Here is a 9,341-nt window from a genome sequence, read left to right on the forward strand (position 1 = left end):
GAGAGGCAGAGACATAGGCAGAGGGAGAAGCAGGCTCCATGCACCGGGAGCCCGACGTGGGACTCGATCCCGGGTCTCCAGGATCGCACCCTGGGCCAAAGGCAGGCGCCAAACAGCTGCGCCACCCAGGGATCCCCTCTCTCTTTCTTTTTCTTTCTTTCTTTCTTTCTTTCTTTCTTTCTTTCTTTCTTTCTTTCTTTCTTTCTTCTTTCTTTCTTTCTTTCTTTTTTCTTTCTTTCTTTCTTTCTTTCTTTCTTTCTTTCTTTCTTTCTTTCTTTCTTTCTTTTTCTTTCTCTTAATTCATTTATTTGAAAGAGAGAGAAAGAGCGAGTAGGAGGAGGAGCAGAGGGAAAGAATCTTCAAGCAGACTTCCAGCTGAGCACAGAGCCCAATTCAGGGCTTGATCTCATGACCCATGGTATCATGACCTGAGCTGAAACCAAGAGTCAGATGCTCAACTGACTGAGCCACTCAGGTGCCCCTCAGTTTTTCAATGACTGAACTATTCACACTGGATCACCTAACATCTCTGAACATTCAGCTCATTTTCATGTCATCGTGCTAAAAATTTCCTAACAGGTTCATCTACCAAACCTCCTTGCATTGATGATAAAGGAGGAGGGATATCAAGAAAAACAAGAAAGGTGTATTCCTTGCTTGTAGGACCCAGGGAGCTCCACTCACAGACTGAGAAGGTCAAAAGCCCATTTGTCCTCAGGCAAGGTGCACATGAAAGCTTCCAGCAGTCATCCTGCTGAGAAAGATGTTGCAGGAAAGGTGTCATATAACACTAGGACTGTTAGAAGGCTGACCTTTACCCACCGAGCCTTCCTTTAGGGATCACTCATTACCCAAGTGAAACTTATTCCTTTCTAACACAGACTCAGATGCCACCTGTCCATAGGCTGCTTCCTCTGTCCCTTAGTCCAATGTCAGTGCTCATGTCTTTGCCCACCCCGGGCATATTTCTTGAACCTCCGGTAGAGCAGTTATTTCATTCTGTCTTGAGTCAAGAGCTATGTGGTATGTATCTATATCTGCCAAGAGATTGTGAACTTCCTGGACACTGGATTTTTACTTGCAGGACTCTCTATTTCCCCCACAGCTTCTCCTACAATTAATCAGTGGTTTCACAGCAAGTACTTATGTGCTCAACTGCAGAAATCGAGCTATGAAAAGAGGTCTTGTTGCCCAGAGGAGGAAAACCGTTGCGTTTATGAAACATGCTCCTAGAAATGATTGCAAGAGTTGGAAAGAAGAAAGAATTTGGAGGAGTTCTAGTGTTCGGATACAAGGAGATTAGAGATCTGGAAAACGAAGACTTAGATCAGGGGAACTGGGATAATTTAGCATGAAAACGAAAGGATTTAGGGAAGTTTATGAAAGGCTTTAGTTATGTACATCAAGGGATTGAGCAAAGGAAGATTCCCAGCTCTTTTCTGGTTCTACTGAGGATGAAATTAAGGAGAATATAATATAGTTTGTCCAACATTCCTTCGCTTAGTTTTCAACATCAGGATCTTTTCTTTGTCCACAACATTTCTGTGTAACTTTGTAGAAACAAAGGGAGTAATGATACTTTATAGACCATTAGGATTTCATTAAGCTGATACGTGAGAATAGAGAGTGACCAGCACGTGGGCCACTGTCCTCATGTCTGAAATTGATTTAAACATTAGTCGATGTTGACATTGCTTTTCAGGGATCTCTGAGAGTATTGTTCTCTGGTCTGTGGCAGGGGCCCCTCCCAAATCTGTGCTCTTTGGGTAAATGTAGCTAATGATCATGATTAGACTGGGCCAGGAGTGGTGGTACTCTCTCCGGGTGACACTTTATGGCAGTGCTGGTCTAGATGAGGACAAGAGAAATCCAGCAATGTATTGCACAATTATCCAGGATATGACAAAGAGGGCCTCAGAACCTGCTCCACCGGTCAGAATGAGAAGCCTGGCCAAGCTCTTAGAGATCTAAGAGAATGGAGAAGAAGGTGGGGTCACCATGTATTCACTATTCGGTGGGCCTGCTCTGGTACCCATTGAAATAGATGTTATTTGAAAAATCACTACGACCATAACGTGAAAGTTATTTTTCACAGGAGCATTAATTCTATCTTAAGGAGCCATAACTGGTAACAAATAGTTTTGCTATTGAAATTGGACCGGTGCGGGGGGATGTGGGGGACCCAGACTTATTTGTGTGGTTGTTGTCCGCAGGTGTGTGAATTGCATATTTATTTGTTGTCTGAAGACAAAGCTTCCTGGATGCAAAAGGGATAGACCGTCCCCAGAGTTGGCTGAGCCCAGAGAGAAATCCTTGACGTAAGTCCTCCTCCCTCCCCAGGGCAGCTTTGCACCCCATCACTGAGGCGCTGTAGTGGGGGGGGGCGAGGAGAGAGGATTATTTCTTTCACTTCCGCAGTAGCTTGCCCTCACTTTTTCCTTGAATAAGTGACTCTGTGGTGGTGCCAGCATTCATGGCTTTCCACAACCTGAGTTGTGCAGGGAACCACAGCTATTTCCAGTAGAATCAGACCCCAGCTGAGTAGCATCCTGCCCTTTTCCTTTTTTCCCAGAACTGCAGAAATGCCAACCGGCCTGGCACCAGGCACGAAGGATGCACGCACGTCTCCTCTTCCCTGGTCCTCCCAGAAGCAAGGTAAGCATGACAGCAGAGGCAGCGCGTTGTTGCTCCCCTCCCTGAGGACTCGTCGGAGCACACCAGGTACCACCTGAGTGCTTCACGGATTATTCTGGTTCCTCAGATGGTGATTAAGGTCAACATTATGGCAATTACTCCCGTCTACTGGAAGTAGCCGTATCTTTTTAGATCTCAATAACTGGAAAACGAATCAAAACAAAACACAACAAGACAATCCTCCCAAACACCCTAGAACTAATTAAAGCAAAGGAAAATTAGCAGTGAGGCCTTCTTGATTCCATTTGCGTTTTCAAATTGATGGACGGTGTTCATGAATGTTTTAGGGCTCACTTTAATGCATATTTTATCAACTTTGAATGCATCACAAATTTCTCTTTTAGCCATTTAAAAATAGTAAAACTGAAACCGTCTCGCCCATATTTAAAGGGACATTAGCTCTCCCCTCACATCTCCCGTCTAGTCTTGTGAGAGGGGCCATTGTGCGGCGGACAACGGTTCCTTTGCAGAGCGGGGCCTTCGGCACTAAAGACAGCCTCTCTTCAATGGGGTCACTACAGGGGAAAGAGGAAAATGTCAGTGCATCATAGAAGGGACAATCTAATCCTCTTTGCTAGTACATCTGCTCTGGCAGTTTTGCTCTGCGAATCAAAAGACATCCCATTAATTAAAGTTCCTTTTCCTTTCATTTTTATTCAGCTTGTGAAATGTGACCAGTATTCACAAAAAAAGAAAAGAAAAAAAAAAGAAAGAAAGAAAGAAGAAAGTTTCAGGCCACTTTAGTCACAAATATCTACCCAAAGGGTGAGCACTTTGATTTGTTGTCTGGTTTCCGCTTACTGTTCTTCTTCATTTTTTTTTCTTTCTTTTCTTTTTCTTTTTTTTTTTTTTTTAAGAAGGAGTCCTTCTTCTTTGGCAGAGTGCAATACATTCAGAGGGCTTGACAAAACAAAGCTTTCAGCTCTGAGTCAGCAACAAACTCATCTTTGTTCGTGTGGCTCTATTAAGGAAAGAAGGCCAATTTTCTGCAGGTTTCTATGGCGGGCTCACAAAGGCATCTCTCTGTATGCAAGCTCTCTGGCAGGAACCACCGACTCTGAGATCATCGCTTGCAGTAATGACCAGCTGCGATGGTCGGAGAAAGAAAATCATAAACTAGTTTATATAGTGATTTTATTAAAGAGGCTGAAATATAGATTCATTCACGGGGAGGCACTTAATAAAGGCAGCCCAGTGGCTGTGTTCACATGTACAGCCCAAGGCTTCCTCGCTTTCCTGTATGGCCCAGCACACTCTGGGCACGCACGTCATTTGTCTTGAGGAGGAAGTGAAACTTATTTGCATTTCCTTGGGTTTCCCAGGAAATTCCCAGAAATTCTTGTCCTTCATTCCATGGTGTTTTCCTGTGTTTGGGATCACATTGAATTATAATCTCATGCTGTGTCTCCAGGTACTGAACGTTTGTTGAACAATAGAGCTAGGACACTGTTAAGCTTTCCAGTTTGCCCACACAGAAGTGGATTAAGACTTCTAGGACATGGGGAAAACATTTAGAATCAACAAAATAGTCTCGTACTCCTGATGCAAGTGTTTAAAAAGACACCAACATATTTGTCATGAAGTTTAGCAAGATGAAGTTGGGAGATACAGAACTGCATAAAGCAACCTGTGCTAGCGCTGCATCCGTAAGAGTGTTCTATGACAGGTGTGTACAAGAAAATTACCAGATTAAACAAATTTGGGTTGGAAATGCTGGTCTTAACAAAAGGAAAATTCTCCTGACTGTAGGACTTTTCAGAATCTTAATATGCTAATGTTCCTCATCATTTTTTTGAGAAAGATTCCTTCTTCCTCCCCTACCCCATGGGAGCATCTGCTTGGATTGGTGACCCAAAGATCTCGCTTCTGGGGAAACGCTGCCCCAAAGCAGTGGGATGATTGACAACCAAACACTTCAAAAGCTCAGGCTATCCTGGATAAAGTTTGCAAGAGAAACTTCAGACATTTGTGTTAATACGGATACATCAACTATGTATAGTCCGACGTTCCCTGAGACTAGCTGTTCAGAAATCAATCACGGTGTGAGATAAGAGAGCACGATTCCTTTTTTCCCCAAGATGCTGACTCTCTTTTTTTACAAGTGGAGCCTTAGGAGATCCTTACTGGTTTATAGATGTACTACTGGTTGTATGACTCTCATTTCTGAGGTTTTATGGCATCGAAAAAGAGCCACGATGGAATACCGATGGGACATGGGGTCTGCTTAAGTACATGGAAACCCGGCAGGTACCATGTTGGTCCTTCTCAACTCGTGGCTACCAATTAAAGATGCCAGAAAACACATTTTTTCTCACATTTAAGTATGATTTAAATATCTCTGTTGTTATTATAAGAGAACTGCTAGCAAAGACTTTTGCCCATTAATCCTTTTAATTATTTTTAACAAGACACATTTATCTAGTGCTCGCTTTATGCCAGATACATCGTAAGTAAGAAAGACATGGTCCCTGCGGTCCTAGAACTTGCTGGCTAGAGGAGAGAAAGGAGAAATGCCATGTTTTGTAACTTCTAATCATGCTGTGACTTGTTCATTTTCCCAAAGGGATTTCCATGCATTTTGAACTGAACGGGTGAGTAGAAATTACTGATATTTTGAAAAATTAATGCATTGGAACCTGAAGCTTGCCTGACCCAGGAGGGTTCGTTCTTGTAGCATCAGGCCTGTACTTTGTTGTTGCGAACACCTCCTGTTTACTTGGACTGTACTTTGGGGCAGAAATTGATGATGGATAATGATGGGTCTTTTTTGAATAATCTGCCAGAAGTCCTGAGCAACTGTTTCTGGTTTTTAGTCACGGATGAGTCACTGTTCAGGGGAGATACAATCAGTGTGCCAATTGATGTAAAAAAAAAAAATGAGGATGATTTCTACCTTGGAATCCCTGATACAAGTCTAAACTTATCTCAGGTTGGAAGATAAATCCTCGAGGCACATGCCTCGGTACTTGATATACTACAGCATAAAGGATCTTTCCGCACTCTCGAAGCAAGTTGGGGCTTGGCTTAAGAGTGTTTTTCTTATGAAAGAGGGAAAGATAATGGCTAAACTCTGGAGTAAGACAGTGATAGGGAAGCTGTGGTAAAAAGGTTCTAAGTTATAATACTTGCAAACGTTTGACTCTACAGGGTTGATGATGGCCACCTCATGAGGAACCTGTGCAACCTAATTAAGCAGGGCAAACTTAAAAAGTCAAGGAAATATGTTGGTGTTAATTCAGAACGCAATTTAGAAAAAAACTATATAGGGATCCCTGGGTGACGCAGCAGTTTGGCGCCTGCCTTTGGCCCAGGGCGCGATCCTGGAGACCCGGAATCGAATCCCATGTCGGGCTCCTGGTGCATGGAGCCTGCTTCTCCCTCTGCCTGTGTCTCTGCCTCTCTCTCTCTCTCTCTGTGTGACTATCATAAAAAACAAACAAACAAAAAAACTATATAAATATAATTGAGGCCTCTAGCTCATGACTATGGGTTTTAATGTGTGTTTCTTCACCCTTTTCTATTGTTGTAATAAATAAAGCAGTCATTTGTGTGTTTCCTCCTGTAGTTTTCAGTGTCTTTCTGTTACTGTACATTTGTCCCTTTTTTTTTTTGAATCCAGATCTAGTCAATTCAAGTTCATTTATTTATGTTCAATTTAAGTTCATTTAGTTTATTTATTTATTAGTTCATAATATTTATGAAGAAGTGCCTGCTGGCAGCTAAGCACTAAGGATAAATGTTAAAAAAGAAAAGGATGTGTGTGTGTGTGTATGTGTGTGTGATACTTGAAAAACCAGAGACAGCTTCACATCATCCGTCATAGATTATCAGAGGGGCCTGGAAAGCAATTTGATATTTCTTTATGTTCAATATTATTTCAGTTGCCATATGTTCCTTGGGTTTTAAAGTCCTGTACCAAATATCTAAATTATCTCAACTGTTTATGTGCATGTTCTGGATATTATGCATATTGGAAATGTCACAAATACTGTAAGTAGTGTCATGAATATAATAAATAACATTATGACCTCAGATTTTAAATGTTATATTTCAAAGTTTGATCTCATATAAAATGTACCCTATTTATTTTGAGGAGGAGGAGGAGCAGAGGGAGAGTGAGAGAGAGAGTCTCATGGTGGAGCCTGACATGGTGCTTGATCTCAAGACCCTTGAGACCAGGACCTGAGCCAAAACCAAGAGTCAGATGCTTAACCGACTGCCCTACCAGGTGCCCCATAAAATGTATCTTGTGTTAAATTTATAATATAGGAATTACAAACATGAAAATTAAAGACAACAGCCTCTGATTTTTTCTGTTTTTATTTTACATGTATGTATATATTATGATATATATATTTTATATGATGCATCAGGTAGAGACTGTTTTTCCTCTCGTTTTTATGGCTTCAAGTCCACCCACACACTATATATTCAGTGATAACAAGAAGTCCATGCAAATGCTCCTTTTCCCTCACTCATCGATCTCTGTACATCTCTGAGAAACTACACTGTTGGTTGTTTGAAAGATTTTAAATGGATCAAAAATAAATATCATTGAGGTTTCTGGGTGGCTCAGTTGGTTAAGATCTGACTCTTGATTTTGGCTCAGGTCATGATCTCAGGATCCTGGGACCCCATCCTGGGTCAGGTTCCCTGTTCAGTGGGGAGTCTACTTATCTCCCCCTCTTTCTGGCCCTTCCCCAGGTAGCATACACACTAAGTAAAAATGAATAAATCTTAAAAAAATAAACATCACTAAAAAAATGTGAAATTCTTTGTATTATTGCCAATGAATACACTTAGAAACCAACCATAGTTCACCTTTTAACTGCTCAAAGAGAAAACACTTTTAAAAAGTTAAAGACCATGGCAACTCATTCTTTCTGCTTCACTAAAATTGGTGTCTTGAGCAAGTCACAGTTCGCTAGTATTTTGTGTGAGTGTGTGTGTGCGCGTGTGGTGGAAAGCCGAGTACTTGTCATGAAGTGTATGAGCAGCTGGGTTTATGGCAGTAAATAAAAAGATAAACTCCCTGGCTTTAGGGAACTTAATTCTAGTGGAGGGAAGACCAACAACAAATAGTTATTTGATAAAAGGCCAGGTAGTGTTATGTTAAAAAAAAAAATGCTGTGAAGAGAGTTAAAGTAGTGTAAGGGCGTAGAGGACAATGGGGAAGGGGTATTTGATGTGGTGAAGGAGGATGGCCTCTCGACGGAAGCTATATTTCTGGAGAGATTTAAATAAGGTCTGAGACCAATGTTTTTAGTTTTCTAGGGAAGAGTGTTTCAGACACAAGCACCTATGAGTGCAAAGACTCCGTTGATTGAGTAACAGGAGGGCCACTCACAGGAGCAGGGTGACGAGGAAGAGAGGAGGTGGAGGAGGGGCACTAACTATGTACAGCTCTCACTTAACATGTGGGACCAAGGGCCAAAGCACATGTAGGCCCATGTATGACATGTCTGAATATTTAAATGTTATAAATCAAGCCATCCTCATAAATAAAACATGTTCTAACTTCCTTTTTTTTTTAACCTTTATAACAACCAGGAGGCCAGGTTTAAATAAAAAGTTCTTGGATTCATTACTCCAGGTTGATGAATAAGGAATTGGCCCCGGTCCTCGGTCTGCCCCTTTCTCTCTCCCTTGTCAGCTCTATTCTATATCTTGAGATATTGTACATATACACGGACATCCCAGACCATTGCTTCTAAGGTCCACTCTCACTCCTGCAAACAGCTGCCTCTCAACTCCCTCTTAGGTCTGCATCTTGGATCACAGGCAAGAATAGATTGAGGACTTGGAAGCAGGCTTATAGATGTCTGGGCTGGGAATTCTGGGCCTCTGGGAAGCCACAGCATATTCTATAAGTGGGCCATGGAATCCAGTTGTGCACATTGCACTGACTTTTAGACTCCTCAGCTGGTGGTGGGTGGGTGGAGGCAACGGGTGATACAGTTAGAGAGAAGCCAGGACGGCCCTCCTAAAGCATACACTCCAGGCTGGTTCTAAGGATGGTCCAGTAGGCTTTGTTGGCCTTGGTAAGGGTTTGGCTTTTAGCAGAGATGGGAAAACATTGAAGTGTTTTACTTTGCATATTCAAAGTCTCACTCTGGCTGCTGTGTGGAGAGTACCCTGGAGTAGGACGAGAATGGAGGAGGGATGAAGATGCTATTGCAGAGTTTTAGACAAGAGATGGCGATCTCTCTAGGTTCCTGTGAACACCCATTAGTAACTGATAAACAAAGTGCCCTCCAGCTCTTCAAAGCTCTTGGAGGCGAGAGAAAAAAAATCCTTCTGTGGGAGGAGAATTAAAGTCAGAAATGAAAACTTCTAAACTATACAGTTTACCATTACGTTAGTGTGTCTTATTATTCAGCTGTCCTCACTAACATTTTACTGTTTCACAGTTTTTATCAACATGACTTTATTATTTCAGGAAACTCTTGCCCAAGAAATATAAATTGCAAATAGCTTTATTCTTTGTTCCAAAAGCTACCAAAAACCCGAAATTAAATTAGGTTGCTCAACTTTTCATTGATAGCATCAAATAATTCTTACTTGTCAAGACTCTTTGAAACTCTCCTCTAGAAAACCTCACCTTTTGCATGTTCACCAATTCTAACCAATTATATCATGATCCTTCC

At 41.8% G+C, this 9,341-nt stretch overlaps 1 long non-coding RNA gene across 2 annotated transcripts in view; it reads left to right on the plus strand.

The window, feature by feature from the left end:
• Nucleotides 1-2,214: 2,214 nt before the first annotated feature.
• The window catches only part of LOC144288223 (uncharacterized), a 33,275-nt gene continuing 26,148 nt past the window's right edge, over nt 2,215-9,341 (plus strand). Inside the window, exons 1-3 of one of the 2 annotated variants that reach the window (XR_013356191.1) lie at nt 2,215-2,318; nt 2,573-2,655; nt 3,355-3,459. This is a non-coding gene — a long non-coding RNA (uncharacterized LOC144288223). Of the gene's footprint in view, nt 2,319-2,361; nt 2,656-3,354; nt 3,460-9,341 lie in introns of those variants that run through there. The other variant, XR_013356190.1, reaches the window with a different exon arrangement.

This window comes from Canis aureus, chromosome 18 (assembly GCF_053574225.1).
Source record: "Canis aureus isolate CA01 chromosome 18, VMU_Caureus_v.1.0, whole genome shotgun sequence".
In the NCBI taxonomy this organism is placed as follows: Eukaryota; Metazoa; Chordata; class Mammalia; order Carnivora; family Canidae; genus Canis; species Canis aureus.